This window comes from Pholcus phalangioides, unplaced genomic scaffold (genome assembly GCF_987345545.1).
Source record: "Pholcus phalangioides strain wild (caught in Gottingen) unplaced genomic scaffold, Ppha-v1.0 ptg000010l_1, whole genome shotgun sequence".
Taxonomy (NCBI): domain Eukaryota; kingdom Metazoa; phylum Arthropoda; class Arachnida; order Araneae; family Pholcidae; genus Pholcus; species Pholcus phalangioides.
This window is the reverse complement of record NW_028301603.1, coordinates 42,630,133-42,646,983: the sequence shown is the minus strand read 5'-3', so window position 1 is coordinate 42,646,983 and position 16,851 is coordinate 42,630,133. Positions and strand designations below refer to the sequence as shown.

At 40.2% G+C, this 16,851-nt stretch overlaps 1 protein-coding gene and 1 pseudogene across 1 annotated transcript in view; one reads left to right on the top strand and one right to left on the bottom strand.

The window, feature by feature from the left end:
* Nucleotides 1–6,467: 6,467 nt before the first annotated feature.
* LOC149081519 (U6 spliceosomal RNA) lies at nt 6,468–6,555 on the bottom strand (annotated as a pseudogene).
* Nucleotides 6,556–13,794: 7,239 nt separating this feature from the next.
* The window catches only part of LOC149081518 (metabotropic glutamate receptor 3-like), an 84,768-nt gene continuing 81,711 nt past the window's right edge, over nt 13,795–16,851 (top strand). The window contains exon 1 of the mRNA XM_089238454.1: nt 13,795–13,911. The gene's annotated coding sequence lies outside the window, so the exon portion shown is untranslated. The remainder of the gene's footprint in view (nt 13,912–16,851) is intronic.

Below are 16,851 nucleotides of genomic sequence, written 5' to 3'. Positions count from 1 at the left end.
ACATGTTGGGTCAATACACTCCTGACAATTCTCAAAGCAAAATAGCAATGCCTTTTATAGCCTTTCTATTTTGCCTTTCAAATGAAGTACTCGAAGGATTTCATCGTACAATCAATCAAAATATGAGACGACTTCGGCACTTTATTTTTTTAATGAAAACCAATCCGATAGCTTTCCACTTTCATACTATTACGTCTCTGATACGCCATATAAACGCAATCTTTGAAATTTGCATATCATCGGAAGTTTTGAGAGGCAGCTATTTTTCAAAACTTTTAGTGCATCCAAAATTTGTTTTCCACGACAACGACCAAAGTTTAAAGTAGGTTTTTGCGTTCTGATCACAAGCAAAAAATAGAAAAGAATGAAATCAAATTTGAAACGTTATCCACGGTGTTATTAAAACCTATAGTGTCTAAACTTTTGAGACTGAACTGCATATCTATGATGATACACCGAGATTGTGGCTCTTCAGTTAGGCAAAGTGGAGTCACGTATTTTCTGAACTGAAAGCAACACAATCAAACAATTGCGTGGCATGCAAGTTGTTTTGTTGTGTCGTGGCTCTTCGATTATGCCAACGTGCCACAATAGCCACCCGTACAGAAGGTTGGGGGGGGGCCATGTAGAACTTCATCCAGAAGCAAAGGCTAATTCGTGGTATTGCCGCCCTGTTATTATTCTGGTCTAATTTTTTTGATTACCCATTCCCTCTGAACTCGACACCCCCGGGTTATTTTTATTCCCCCATTTTTTCTGTACATATGCCTCTGTCAATAGCAGCTCTTATTACTTTTAAGGATAATATCTATACTAAAATGATAATAAATTTTATAAATGTTGATTTTTTAGATCATTGCGCTTCAGCGAGCTTCCCTCTTGTGGAGGTTCTATGTAGGCCATCTTGACATTGTGGAATCCTCCAATAATGTTCTGAGGTCCCCGTACTTATCTGGAAGTAACAGCATTGGAAGTAACAAGCACAACAAATTTGCATGCTTACTCTCGAAATATTTCAGTCATGGTACCAGATCTCCTCATGTAAGCTCTGGAGAATCATGTATGCACATGAAGATCCCGGACTCATGCCCGGATGGAGCCCGTGATTAAAGGGGAACTCTGGTTCTTTGAACAATTCCACCAGATTCTGAAAAAATAGCCATACTTTTTTTCCACCATATTTCACTTAAAAGTCTGATTTCTTTGCAGCCGAATCTATTTTTTTACAGCTCTCCGAGGCCCCTTAAAGCACCTTCCATGGCTCCCCGTCCACTTATTTTTCTTCCCCCCTAAAGTATCCCAGGACCACGAGGGAGCCATATGACCCCCGGATGAGAACCACTGGTCCACATGACCGCCACCACAGGGGATAACACATTGCAGGCGAGTCACAAATCCAGCAACGGCAGAGTGCAGCAGCACACGGTTTACAACGTTGAACTGGTTGTGAATTGGGAGCGCAAGTTTCTATGTCTCATTTGAATATTTACACCGAAGTCGCTCGTGCTAGTGCCACCTATCGGCTGTTTCTTGGGTTATTTTTTTTCATGTCTTAAAAAAAATTCCCGTGACCTCTTTAGCGATGCTAACCCTGCAAACCGTTTTTTATTTCGGTTATTTTTCCGGTTTTTAACTCATATTTAAAGTTTCTTCGGACTTTTCGCCCACCCGGTATGTAATTTTGAATGGGTGATTCTCTGTAAGTCACCCTGTAAAAGTACTTGCTTGATATCGTCCACCGCATGCCAGAAGCCACGAATGTACAAATTTTCCTTTTTTTTAATCGGCTGTTTGGACACTTTGATTTGCTATTTAAGTTATGCCTGAAACGTGAATGGGTATCCCTATTGAAACACACGTTACAAAATATTTAAAGAAAATAACTTCCTTAGAGTAACATGGGCAGAATAAAGATTCAGACGTCATTCCCCACACTATTTTCTTTTGCAAGGCTATTGCACACTGATTCTGGCATGACGGAAAGCCGATATATTGTGCAAGTACAATTTGAGAAAATTACATTGTGTGTATGATACATGGTAATTAGCTCAGGTAAATGAAGGCATTCTTTAGTTTTGGCATATTTTTAAATAAAATGAATTTATTATTTGGAAGTTTTTATTTTGGAGAAATATCTCGTGATCCCCCCCCCCCCTCAGTTCAGTGATGCAACTCACGGTTTGCGCATCACTGCTCTAGACCAGTGATTCCCAACGTGAGCGTTTACACCCCCTGGGGGGGGGCGGTAGAAACTACGGGTTTAACATAGGATCCTATGGGTTAGACTGCGTTGGGGGGGGGGGGAAACAAAATTTCTTTCTCCCATCGAAATCTAACCCATAGGATTCTATGTTAAAACCGTAGCTTCAAATATTCCGTAGCCCCCAGGGGTGTAAACGCTTACACACGTTGGGAAACACTGCTTCAACACGCAAGTCTTTTTCTAAATAATGAAAAATATCAACTTCAAATAATATCAACAGGTATTGAATTTGATTTTTCTCATAAATACACTTAATACCTATGATCTGATTTTGTTATTCGAACCCTTTTTTCTCACATTTCATAATTTATCATGGAAAGCGCAGTGAACATTCAATTAGCACAGCAGTCACTAAATAACGTCACATACATAAGAGATATCATATCGTTACGATCTACAGACGATAGATGGCGCGATTTTTCGATGGCTCTCAGAAATATCGAAATTGGTTGATACTGGTTTCGGTTTGGCGGAAATACCTACGATTGGCGGAGAACTGGTGGGAACATTCTAGAAGGTCCCGCCCCTCCAGTCAGTGGTTCAAAACCCCCGTACGGTGGCGTCGCCAACTCAGAAACTGTAAAGTAGAATTTTGTAGAATATTTCTTTTCTCGAAGACAGTTTCTACAGACCTTTAAATAGTAGGGAGTTGTGAGAAAAGGCTCGAATAGAGTGAGACTGGATGAAAAGTGTCAGTTGTGAGTTAACTTTGCGAGAAAGTTGTTAGTTCTCTGATTAGGTTATAAATACGTGTATATAAATTGCTGTTCTGTAAATAAATCTGTGTTTGTCCGTCGAACCGCTTCTTGGTTTGCAACCTCGAAGTCTTGTGGAAAATTATCCGGAACAATATTTTTTCCATTTCTCCTAGACGTTTTACAAATTAGTTCCGAATAAATTTTCGGATATATCCTATCTGGCACGTTTTCATTTTCTTATCACCTATGTAGGTTTCTAGCTATGGTATATCCACGCATCTTTTTGGGGGCCATTCAAGTATTACGTCAGCATCGAGGGGCGGGGGCTACCTAATCTTTTCCTCTAAACCTCAAAAAAACAACGCTACTGCTCTATAACGCTCACCAACTCCGGTCATATCGCCATACAACCATTTACTAGTAAACAGCACGTGTACCTCACCCATATTCCTCTGCGGAATTTCAAACGAATTGCTGCTTGTTGGAATGCGTGTGTGTAATGATTGTGTAATTAAGTTAAAGTGTAATGATTGAATAATTGTATCGTTGCAGACATGTTGCTCTCTGTGGCGAGACTTTTAATGGGGAGATTGGCTCGCATTTGCGCTTGGAAGTTGGGACTTGGACCGAACACCACTGCGGCATCGGTGGGGTGCGAATAAGGGACCTCGCGATGCGAGTCCGTCACTATGAACACTCGCCAACACAGTGGCGAAAACAATTTATTACCGATCGAGTGTAGGTGAAAATAAGGTCCCCCATCTATTGGTTGTTGACTCAGGTTCAATTGTTCCCCCGGCATCGAACAAGGGGACTTGATGGTAGCCGTTATGGTAGTGGACGAGCAACTTGTTTACCGCTACACCACTCTGGCGCTATCCACACACAAACTATCGTTATTTCTTTCAAACCGAGCACAACTCAGTTCTATTTCTTTGGACAATTTACTACTTAGTGAGTTGCGCCGGAAGTGTGGGTACCTAACAGTCTGTGTGCGTATATAGTGCTGTGTCCGATTTCTCGATGCTGCCACCTGTACTTCAGAAGTGAAGTGTGATGATTGAATATTTGTAGGCCTGTTGCTATCTGTGGCGAGACTTTTTAAAGAGGAGTTCAACTTGTATTCGCACTTGGAAGTTGTGAAATACAGAAAATCTACGTCAGCCGACCGGTTTCGAACTCACGTCCTCGCGGTGCGAGTCCGTCACTATAGCCACTCGACTACCACAGCGGCTTCCAAACGATACTGGTTTTTCAGCAACCGCAACAATCAACTCCTTCAACAAACCCTTCAGAACCAAAAATGGAAACACCGGGTGAACTTCCTTCATGTACCTATACAGGGTGTCCTGCAAGTCCTAATGCGGTCTTTATTTGATCAACCGTCCGTCGTAGAGAGGTACGGTTCCAGTTTAAAAAATGCTCGAAATGTGTTAGAAAATTACCCTGCACTAGATTTAAGAGTGAGAATACAGTGTGTGTCACAAAATAAAAAAAAATATAAATTTTTATACGATCCCACGTCCTCTAACTTCCAGTTAGAAAGTTGTTGCTCTGTCTCTCCCGAGCCCCACAAAAGAAATTCCAAGTTTCCAAGTGCAATATTCGCTGAGATACTCGAACTCGAAGTAAAGTTGGAAAGGCACCCATAAATGAGAGAAAGGAACATTGGCAATTGCTTTTTGCTGTTTTTGTTTTCTGCTTTTGAATTTAAATATCTTAGCGGATATTGTGCACTTGGAAATATGAAATTGTTTCTGTTGGCCTTAGGAGGTACATGACAACAACTTCCTCACTGGAAGCACGGGGGGGGGGACCATATAAACATTAAGATTTTTCATTTTGTTAGACACTGTAATTTTTACTCTAATAACTGGTAAAGGTTAATTTTTGAAAGCCTTTTGAGCATTTTTTAAACTGAATCCATACCTCTACGACCAACGGTTGAAGAGATACAGGATGCATTAGCACTTACAGGACACCCTGTATATAGAGAACATACACATACAGACATACAGAAAATCAGTTTCACTCCTACGTATAGATATAACGTGCATGTACAGCGCCATCTGTCAATGATGAATTCATAGAACAAATTTCCTTGTTAAAACTCTGTTCAATGACTAGTGGCGAAGAAATTTCTTGGAAAAATAAGTATTTTACCAAATCTCTCTCTCTCTCTCAAGGGGAATTTTGCATTGATTGATGTAAAGGTCAACATGTAAAGAAAATATAAATAACTGAACATTCTTGAGTGTATTTTTAGTTCCTCTTCGTCAGGTTAACGTGTCTATAACTAAGGGCGGTATCCACCGACTCGTTTAAACCAGTGGTTCCAAAAGTCGGCAATGGTCCAAGGGGGCGGTAGAAGCTATGGGTTTAGTATAGGATCCTATGAGCTGATTTGAGTTGGGAGGGGGGCGATGAGAGTAAAATTTTTCTAAAGAACGGGAGACGATAGAACAAAAAGTTTGGGAGACTGGAGAAACCGCGAGACACCCAATCTCGGTCGCAAGAAGCAACGTAAGCACTTTGGTTCACCGGGGGGGGGGGGGACCAGGCAAAACCAAAATTTATTGATACGTCAAAGATTACATATAGTGCAAGGAAATCAAAAATTGTGTAAATCGAAGAATCAAATTAATCAAGTTAAAGTCAAAGTGCAAAACGGGCACGGATAATAAATAATCATAAAAGGTTGTATAAAATCGTATCGCAAAAGGCGCAATCGGAAATTTGATTGATCAAGGATTGTATGACAGAAGGGCAGAGCACCCCATTGCGCTCGGGCAGTTCAGTACACTCAGTCCAATTCGCTTTTGATCACAGTTGAAGATCTTTAAAATATCTCCGGGACTTCATTAATTAGATTTGGGATTCATCCTGGTGCTCGACTGCAAACAGTGCCATCAGCGCACTGTCAGGGTGAAGACGCGAAGGTCTCCTTAACGGAGTCGCTGGTACCGGAGTTACAGGAGCTGGGGGAGACGGATCCATTATCTTCTCAGGATGTTCCTCTAAGAATTTCACCATTTTTCTTATCTTTTCTTTTGATTCCTCTCGACGTAGTATGCCCGACAGACCAGTCACGACCCAGGCTCTGTCCCTCCAGGGATATAAGCCTTTTTCCCTTGCGGGTTGGGTCGCGCTGGGGAATCAAAAAGTACTTTCACTAGGGGGCACCCGGGTTTGAACCGGGGACCTCTCGATCCATGGATGCCCAGCATCCATGGTCTGTGTATATGTGGAGCCGGTGAACAGAAGTGAAAAGGGTGTCGTTTGTGGGCAGCATGTGGCACAGTGCAGGGGCTGCCAGGTTCAAGACAAGAGCATTTATCTCTGGCAATCGCTTTAAAGCGATGTAAGGTTTCCGGGAAAGGCCCATGACCGCTTGACAAATAAGATGAGCTCGCGTGACCAGCCCCTGCTCCTAGTATCTACTTTCTTTATAACTTCAAGAGTTGATCTTCCTGACGTCTCCGGCGTATGCCAATGCAATCGCCAAAAAAAATGTGGAACGCTTCACGATTTTGCGTGCCATGCTAATCTTCTCTGTATCGTTCCAATTTTGATATACATATGTTAACAGAACATCCTGTATATTTTTGTAAGTATTCAAACATTCAATAGTTCATCTTTTAAAGCAATATTTAAGATAATCTCATGAACGAAGACATCAAATGTGTGACAAACTGGTGGATAAGACAATTTTACGCAACAAAATGTTATTTTCTTTTTTTCTCTTCCCCCTTCACCATGTTATGCTATATTTTATACCAATGTAATATTGTGTTACTCCATGATGAAGGAGAATAGGGCTCTTTTGAGCTCGTCGCTCTGTATAACGTTCAACGGTCACGGTCACTTTTGCCTACGTCAAGTTTTACATCATAGTGCCAAAAAAACAAGTGCTCTCGATGTGGTCTGGGACACACAAGCTCATTTCAAGGATGTCCTTGGTGGCCCTGGCCTAAAACTAAGACCCTCTCTTTCACTCCTTCGGGTGAAAATGAACCTTAAGTAGGAAAAGAGGTTAATTTCATAGATTTCCAAGATAAAAACAAAGAAGCAACTACAAAGCCCACAGTAACATTTGCCGACGTGGCTAAAAGAAAGGTACTGTACTAAACAAAATAAAATCCGTAAGTTCGTGGGAGCACTGAAGAAACTTTCCCCCCCCCCCTTAAACTGTGAGTGGGGAACATGCTTCAACAATGACCTCAGCAACGGACACCCAGGTTAGTAGTAAATCGTTCTAACTTTTCTCTTCATTGATTAAAGGTATCGTGTTGTATATATATATACTGAATACTACTACCCGTATTTATCGTATTTACTCTTATATCCACAATATGCAATGGCATTTAATTTCACATACTCAAATACTCGCGTTTCATTGAAATGAATGTTATAATCGATTGCAAGCATCAGATGAAGGGTTCTAACACATGTTTGTCAATTGTTGGTTCAGATAATTGACAGATTATGTTATTAAATATGAGAATCATTGGCCTAGCCAATAAAATGCGGTGAGCTTACTATTTTTTCTTGAAGTTGATACTCGAGTATTAAATATGATACCCCCCCCCATACCGTTTTTCTTTAGGTAACACCATCAGTCTAAGGGGTTTTGTCTTAAAGCATCCAAAAGCATCGGGTTTCCAAGTTTCTACGCGAGCAGTACATCGTCCGCGGTTTTTTCTCCATGTTATAACACGTAGTAGATATTCTTGACCTCTCTACTTTGGACTTGGCCTAGTCTTTCTCCAACTTCTAGTTTTTTCTAGGAACTTTTGTTTTAAAAGAGGCTATAATGCCCAAAAAAAGAGGATTGCCCAAAAAAGAGTTTGTCTACATTTTAGACATAAAAACCACAAAAGAGGCAATAGCCCAATAAAAGAGGCAATCCCAAGGTAGAAGTGATTTGATAATAAATAATATTTAAAGGAGGAGGGAAGAGAGAGAGAGAGAAGAAAAAAAAAACACACCTTTTGGAATAAATTGAAAAAATTTAATGAATTTGGTGAGACAATAATTTTCATCTTATTTGATATAATAATGGAAACCCGCTGGTGCCTGGCGCTGGGAGGCCCACTAGCGTGAGAACTTCTTTTGTTGCTCCTGGAGGATACCCGCTGTTGCCTGGCGCTTGGTGGCCCATCAGCGTGGGAATTTCTATATCTTTCTGGACGATACCCGCTGGTGCCTGGCACTAGGTAGCCCACCAGCGTGAGAATTTCTATATCCTTCTAGAGGAAACCCGCTGGTGCCTGGCGCTAGGAAGGCCCACCAGCGTGAGAATTTCTATATTTTTCTTGAGGATACCCGCTGGTGCCTGGCACTAGGAGGCCCACCAGCGTGAGAATTTCTTTGGCTCTCAGGGAATACCCGCTGGTGCCTGGCACTAGGAGGCCCACCAGCGTGAGAATTTCTTTGGCTCTCAGGGAATACCCGCTGGTGCCTGGCACTAGGAGGCCCACCAGCGTGAGAATTAAAGCTTTCCAAATTCTCTGTTGTACATTTTTGATTTTGAATATTTGCCATGCTACTGTTAAGACAATGTTCCACCGAGGACTGTTGTCACGAGACATTGATCTAAAGCATGGATAAGTTAATATATATATTGTGACGATTGGTGAGGTGTATACGAAGCGACGAACATGAAACATTCCTTTATTTTGCATTAACATGCGAAACACACAACCCTTCGTGATGAAGGTTAAAATCGAACTCTCTAGAATGTCTTCGTCTCTCGATACAACTTAAATCTCACGTGTCTCGTGAATAAAGTATTACTGTACATCCTTGTTAACAGCTTGCCTGTTACATACTCCCCCTCTGGTTTCGCGGACGTCCCGGCAAGGAACCAGCAATAGGCGTTATGGGAAGTTGTTCAGTGTTCTTGTTAGTTCCAACTTTGAGTGGTCGTCCCTTCTTTCGTGATGACACTATGGATACAGCATCCGGTTTCGCACATGGTGTGAGAGCAGAAGTACGATATACGCTGACAGAGACACCCGATTTGGCCGGATGAGCGACTATGTACCTCGTAGGCGATCTCTGGGCTAGCACAGGGTACGGTCCATCTCGTTGTGGCGTGAACTTTGTCGACCAGTTCTTCCTTCGAGAACTCGGTTTGGAACCGTTGTCAACATAACCTTTGCGTTCATCCCGTTTTTGTTCCACTTTCTGCTTCACAGAAACTCTTGTAAGGCTTTGCATGGGAGTCAACCTGTTTTCACGACTTCTTTGGGCATGGCTGCGACTTTCTGATCGACGCGCGTTAGGGGTTTGATCCGAATATTTAATGCCGCTCCCCCTGCATTTATCGTTCCCTTCTCTAGCACTGCTTATACTTGTTTGGGTCCTTGACTCATGGAAGCTATTGCTAGACGTTATTGTTTGGCTTGGCATTTTACAACGATGCAGTATCTGATAATATCCTGGTGATCCTGGACTGCGCCGCCTAGGACCGGAAAGTTCGACTCGTTCGTTCCTGCGGAAACGTAAGTCTAGTACTTGCCTGCCTGTCGGAGTAACTCGTGGTTGCCTTTGCACCGATTGGTGATGAAAGCTTCTTGCGGATCGGTGGATTTCGCTATGGACAGCAGGACGTGGATAGCCAGAAACATGACGTGGATAGTCACGGACGCGACCTGTTTGGTTCCTGAGACGTCTAGACCGATCCCACCGCTGAGGTTCCGATGCCATATCACCATGGTGAACTTCGCCTTCGGGAGTGTCTCCTCCCCCTGGACTGAAAAAATTTTCATTCTTTTTCCACGACCTGTTCAGCACTTGTTTCCGTTGCTGTCCTTCAACTTGTCGTAGTTGGCAAGAATTCAAGTTAACATGCTCTACTACATGTTGAACAGTTTTAATCGTAGACTCGTTCACAAAGTGGAATCGCTTCCGAGTATTTTCCCCGAAGAACCATTGCCTTCGCTTGAGATCCAACACGATACCAGCTTTCTCTAGAAAGTCGATTCCCAAAAGAGTTCTGTTACCGACGATTCCAGGAAGAACTATAAATTTCGTCCTTAGTCGCTTCCATTGGATGTTGACCAATACCGTTGTGGTCCACACATTCATCGTTGATTGCTGTCCGTTTGCAAGACGCATCTCGATAGTTTCCCGATGGAATTTGGCGTTTTGCTCTTTCAAAATACGATGCAGAGTATCACTTGCGATACAGTGCGTAGCACCGGTGTCGGCACAGGCAGTTCCCACTTTGCCATTTACATGAATTTTTAACAATGCTACGGGTTTTGTTACAGAAGAGCATAGATTCAGTTCCAACTGACCAAACTGAGCGGTTGTCGCTATCATTTCGGGATTACAGGTCGGACACTGCGCTCTAATTACCCCCGGATATCCACATCCATAGCAGCTTAGAGGTCGCTGTTCATCCAGGCTGATCATGGGAAGTGTCTGTTCATCTGCAGGAATCACTGGTTTTGATGACGTCCATGGATATTTCCTCGGTGTTTGCTTTCGACGACCCTCGACATCGTACTGCTGGTTGACTTTCTTTGGGAAAGTACTCCTGGCATCTTCATACGCGTCGAGTTTCTCCGCTAGTTCCGATGGGGAGATCAACATGGCCCATACATCGATGAAATGTTCTTTCACTTGTGGAGGGCACTTCTTCTTCATCTGATCAGTTATGACTAGATTAATCAAGTCCTCGAATGTTGTGACCTTAACTTCTGTTAACCACCCTTCAAGATACGTTTTCAACTCAAAATAAAAATCACGCCATGAACTCTCCGAGTTCTTCCGATGCTCTACAAAAAGCTGTCGAAATCTGTCCGCATGTAGCTTAAATCGCTTTAACAGCAGTTCCTTGAGATACCGATAGTCCTTGAACTTCTCGTCAGGCTCCCTGGCACAGATCCTAGCCACCTCCTTCGGTAAACTATTGATGAGATACGTAATCCACAATTCTTCCGGAATCTGGTGTAAACCCATGTGTCGTTCGAACAGGACCAGGAACAGTGAAATGTCATCTGATGATTCAAAACGCGGAACCGACACTTGAAAGTCCCGATTTGTCACAGCCGGTCGAACGGAAGCTTGGCACTTCTCCGATTCTATCCTCAGTCTCTCGAGTTCGAACTGCATTTCTGCTCGCCGGTTCCTCTCTTCGGCATCTTCCCGTCGAATCCTCTCCTCTGTTTCTTCTCGTCGAATTCTTTCTTCTGCTTCTTCTCGTCGAATTCTCTCTTCTACGAGGGTCTGTAGCACTCCTTTTGCGAAGACCTCATCGTATTCTTTACTGGACGTAATCAGCTTCTTCAGCTCTATCACTTTCATCTCGGGTTCGGTAGGTTCGCCCATCTCTTCGGCAAGGCGACGGAGTTCGTCTTTTCGATATTTCGCCAAGTATGCCATTTTCACTCACTTGGTACCTAATTAGGATGTCCGCTTAGCTAAAAACACTCACGCGTCTATTTTAAACGTTGGGCGCCAATGTGACGATTGGTGAGGTGTATACGAAGCGACGAACATGAAACATTCCTTTATTTTGCATTAACATGCGAAACACACAACCCTTCGTGATGAAGGTTAAAATCGAACTCTCTAGAATGTCTTCGTCTCTCGATACAACTTAAATCTCACGTGTCTCGTGAATAAAGTATTACTGTACATCCTTGTTAACAGCTTGCCTGTTACAATATGTGTTTTTTTTTGTTTTTTTTTTTTTGGATATGGGGATCGGGTTGCGCTATGGTGGCCGCAGCGTTGTCGGTGCGAGAGGCGGGAGCGTTGTGGGAGATTGGGAGGGACGTCTGGCTCTCGGAAAGGCTGTGATGTTGAGGCTCATTTTTCCGCTATAGCTCACCCAATTGGGTAAAGGGCAGAAAATCACTTCATTGTGGTAGGCCTGAGCTATAGTCGGTTTCAGATAAAGATAAAGTTTTTTCTAGGATAAGTACGTCACAACTAGTTTGAAGTGACAATAAGTCACATTCATGTTTTCTGAATTTATTTCAACCGATTTAATTTATACTGACTCTCTGAGTACAGCTCGGGATGTATATTGTTACGAAAATTATGTAAATAGTCATCACTAATTATGTTTTATTATTTATGCCATTTTTCACCTGTGAATAATCGGTAACGCATTTTTTTCGTAAAACACTCCAAATACCGGTGTGGGGAATAGAAATCGCCAATTCTGAGCCCGATCATTTCTTTTCCTCACAACGATGATACTGGCACGAGCATTTCCCTTGAATATTCTGAGGGAAAATGGACTACTTACTGACGTCACAAGCAGACTACGGAGGCCTTCTAGCTCTAGGAGGTGCTGGTTCACAACAACAGAATTCCAAAGAGCAAAAGCCGGTTTTGAGGAATAGATAGCTTTAATAATTATGATTTATATAATAATTATGATTAATAATTATGATTTACTTTTTGTTATTCAAACATTTTTCTCCCACATTTTATGAGGTTTCATTGAAAAAGCACTGAACATTTAATTAGAATAGCAGTCACTAGATGGCAGTATATATAATATATTATGTTATTTCTCATCAATGTTTTACAAACTAATTCTCGAACAAATTTTTGAATGCATCCTATCAGTACAAGGAAAATCTCCTAATAATATTTTGATGGTCTTGTTTGTCGTGCAATTCTGCGAAAAATCAAACGACACTTGGATTTTAAGAAATATACAAGTTCTCCGATATTTAATACTGCGTTGGTTTGCTTTTCATGGTAAATTTTTGGGCTTTATTGTGGGATTTTGGGGGTAACAGAACTGCTTACTTCATCACTATATATAACTGTAAGTGCTAAATCATAACTTCACGCCTTGTAGCTTTATAATATATCACCCCCAATCCTCTAATTTAATGGTTGGAGTAGAGCACAAAGGGCTTGGGAGGATACAAGAATTTTCTTTCCGAGAAATTTGGAGTCGTCACCCTTCAAAAAAGTATCTAAATTAACAGAAATTCGTTTATGAAGCATAAAATGGGTATTTTCTTCCGATATTTCTATTTTTTTCACGGAAATATTAGTTTTTTTTCTTCTAAGTTTTGGTCGACTTGTGGGGGGCACGGACCCCCGAGCACACCCTGCGCACGCCTCTTTTTGGGAGGGATGAATAATTGTGTAGGTTCCGTATTTCACGAGAATGACCGATTTTTCCAACATCATTCGTCTCTTAGTAGTGGCAATAACCGCCCTGGGGATCTGCGCCTGACACAAAAGGGTTAACATTGCCTCAACTTGTCATTAGACTCATGGGCGGAGATACGGGGGAGCATTGTTGCTCCAGCATCAAAAGTGGAGTGGACATATCTAATGTATATGTGCATATATGAATTGACATCATCATCATCGTGCCCCCAGCAATAATGACCCTGTCCCCCCCTCGATCCAAGTCTATCTCCGCCTATGATTAGACTGCTGTGTTTCCATATAATTCTTCTGGGATGCGAACCAGGACCTGTTGAATTTTGTTCCTCATTGCACTGATCACCAGGTGGAGCCTACCGAGATCGTTGACAATGAAAATTTTCACGAACCCTATTTATGCCTCTTTTCAGCTCCCCAACATTTGATTGAATCTTCAAGCCTTTTCTTATTGGTATAATTCATTAAAATGAACCGAAACCGAACAGTATCGATCGATCGATCTTGGCGAGATATTTCCATCGCCAATGTTGTCGGTTTTTCCTAAAAGGGTTTTTTTTTGTTTTTGGCAAAAAAACTGCGATGACCACAACACGCTTTGAAGACTTTTAACGTGGGAGCAAAAGCAAAAAGCTCTTCATATCGGTTTTTATCTTGGAGATCAAAGTTTAGTTTGGACTTGTTTTCTTTTAGTGCAGATTCGTGGTGGGAATCGACGAGAAGGAGCTAAATTTAGCTGGAGAGAGAGAAATAATTATTCTTGGATTATTATATGCTTCACAAAACCGAGTAAATGAGGTAAGTCACAGTTTTTTAATAATTATTTCTGGTTAATAATGATCTAAGATCATCTATACATGCTTTGAGAATGGAATTGAAGAAAAGAAATTTCATCTGCTTCAACGATACTGTTTTTTATAATGGTTTTTTTTTTTGCAACCATGCAATATATATATATCCAACCATGTGCTCTATAGCGCCATTCAAAATGATGTAAAGTTCTGAGAAATACTGAAGATTTTATTCAGAATTACGTAGAATTAATGAAACATAGTTTTAGAATTTAGTAAATTTTTGAAATGTTTCAGAATTAATGGAAGAAATAATTCTAAAATTAATGAGAGAAAAATTCCAGAATTAATGAGAGAAAAATTCCAGAATTAATGAGAGAAAAATTCCAGAATTAATGGAAGAAAAAAATTCTAAAATTAATGAGAGAAAAATTCCAGAATTAATGGAAAAAATTCTAAAATTAATGAGAGTAAAATTCCAGAATTAATGAAATAAATAATTCCAGAATTGAAGAAAGATTTCCGGAATTAATAAAAGAATTGTAGAATTAATGAAAGAAATATTATCAGAATTAGGGAAAGAAATAGTTTCAGAATTAGGGAAAGAAATATTATCAGAATTAATAAGGAAATAAATATTTCCGGAGTTAATGAAAGAAATGTCCATAGAATTAATGATATTAATAATCACGAAAGAGTTGAAAATTCAGGATTAATGGAAAAAATAAATTCAGAATTAATGAAAGAAATTATTCCAGCTTAACATATCGGGAATAATTTCTTTCATTAATTCTGAAATTATTGTTTTTATTTGTCCTAAATTTTTAATACTTTTGTGATTATTAATATCATTAATTCTCTAAAAACATATCAGACAGGTTAAGCTGTTGCCCGAGTGGCGCAGTTGTAAGATGCTTGTCTTTCAACGTAAAGGTTTTCCCGTCAAGATCCATGGGTCCGAATCCGGGCAAGAACAACATAAAAAGTTCTTTACCTGCTGGGGCGACCAGCGATAGATGGCGCCTTCAGCTTCCTCGGTTGTAAATTGCCGTATGGTGATAACCAGAGTTGGTATGCGGTAAAGTAGTAAATATGTTAAGCTAAATTTATGTGGGAATTTTTTTCTTCTTCTGATCATGATAATTATATGCTTCAAAAACCGTGCGAACGAGGCAAGAATAATTTAATAAATAATTTAATGAATTTTAAAACTGTAATTTGTGAATTAATATGAATTTTTAAAGTCCTCTACATGATTCGAGAACGAATGGAAATAATTTTCATCTGGTTCAACAGTATTGGTTTCTTTGCAACAATAACTTCTATACAGGGTGCTTGGCTACCAGCACACACTCACCGCATTTTACTGGCGAACTGCTGATCCTAGAGATATACTTCCAATTAGAAGAAAGTATTCAAATAATGTGTTGTGCTGGAACTCGGATGTGTATCATTGGTATTGCAAGGGATTGTACAGTTATTACAAAAAAGTTTTTATGTCAACACCTGTCCTCAAAACTCAATAAGAAAAATGTTGTCCGGTCTCTTCTGATGCCAAGCAAAAAAATCCCACGTTTTCAAGTTCAATATGCAGTGAAATATTTGAATTCCAAAAAAAACAGAGAAAAGTTGCGAACCCAACAGAATTAATTTTCATTCCAATCTGACCTCTACCTCATAAGATATGAGTGATAATATGAAAATGACCACTTTTAGGGACCATATACTAGATATAAATTTGAAACTCATTGAAAAATTTCTCATGACAAATTATGCGAAAATGTTTAAATATGAAGCTCATAACTTTACTGAAATGGGCAATTATTGTTTTGAGTATACGGTGATACGATATATAAGTCATCTATTCAATTTTTCAAACTTTTTTTTAAGTATTCGAGTAAACAAATAATCAACGAATTTTTGAAATTTTTCACTATTTCAGAAATTCGTTTCATTCCTTACACAATGAGCTGAAATGGTAAATATAATAACGTGCAAAGAACTCACAAATTAATACCATACAATAATTAGATTGATGTTAATATTTATGGAGATAATAATCAATAAATAACGGTTCTCCTAATAGCGTAAATCATCTTAGTGTGCACCAAGTTCATGGTAGTGGCTATTGGTAGAATCGTCTCTGCTAAAACCACGGCATTTCGTTTCATCCGTATTTTTTTAGCATTAAAAATTGGGGAATATCAAAAAATGAAACAAAATTATAATATAAAATAGTGCAATGTTCAACGGAAAATTCTTATATTTTTTTTCTGAATTCATGAAATTGTCGTCACAAACAATTGCTTTGTGACACATCGTTTGAAATAATTATGGCATAAATATTCGATCAATCACGGATACAAAGTCACTAAAATGAAGAGTAATAAAAAAAGTTTGTTTTTCACCTCCATAAAATGCTAGAATTTATTTTTTAGCAGCACTAAATCCAAGCACTCGCGTAGAGTATGCAGTATTTATCGTTCGAAACTTATACAAATGCAAAGCCACAACAGGCAAAATGCCCAACGAGGTGGCTGAGAAAAAGATGCCCATAATAAATATGGATGGTGCAGTAACTATTTATTTATTGTTCTGCATCGTTCAACCATTATTCATTCGGCGATCATTCCATTACAACGACCGGCAGGATAAGTCCAAAATGCCCTCATAGAACGACCATCATACACGTCTCACTTCCGATATAACGAACCTACCAATACATCGTCGGTTTTCGATGGTACGAGGAGGGGTCGTCATATCGAAAGAGAAAAATATATGTCCCTCCATGAAAACATTTGAGACCCATCCCTCCGGTCGTTGTGATGAAATGGCTGATATAACGCGGGGTTGTTATAAGGAGCGTCGACTGTATCTATATGTATATATTGTTCCGGATAATTTTCCACAAGACTTCGGGATTGCAAAACAAGAAGCGGTTCGACGG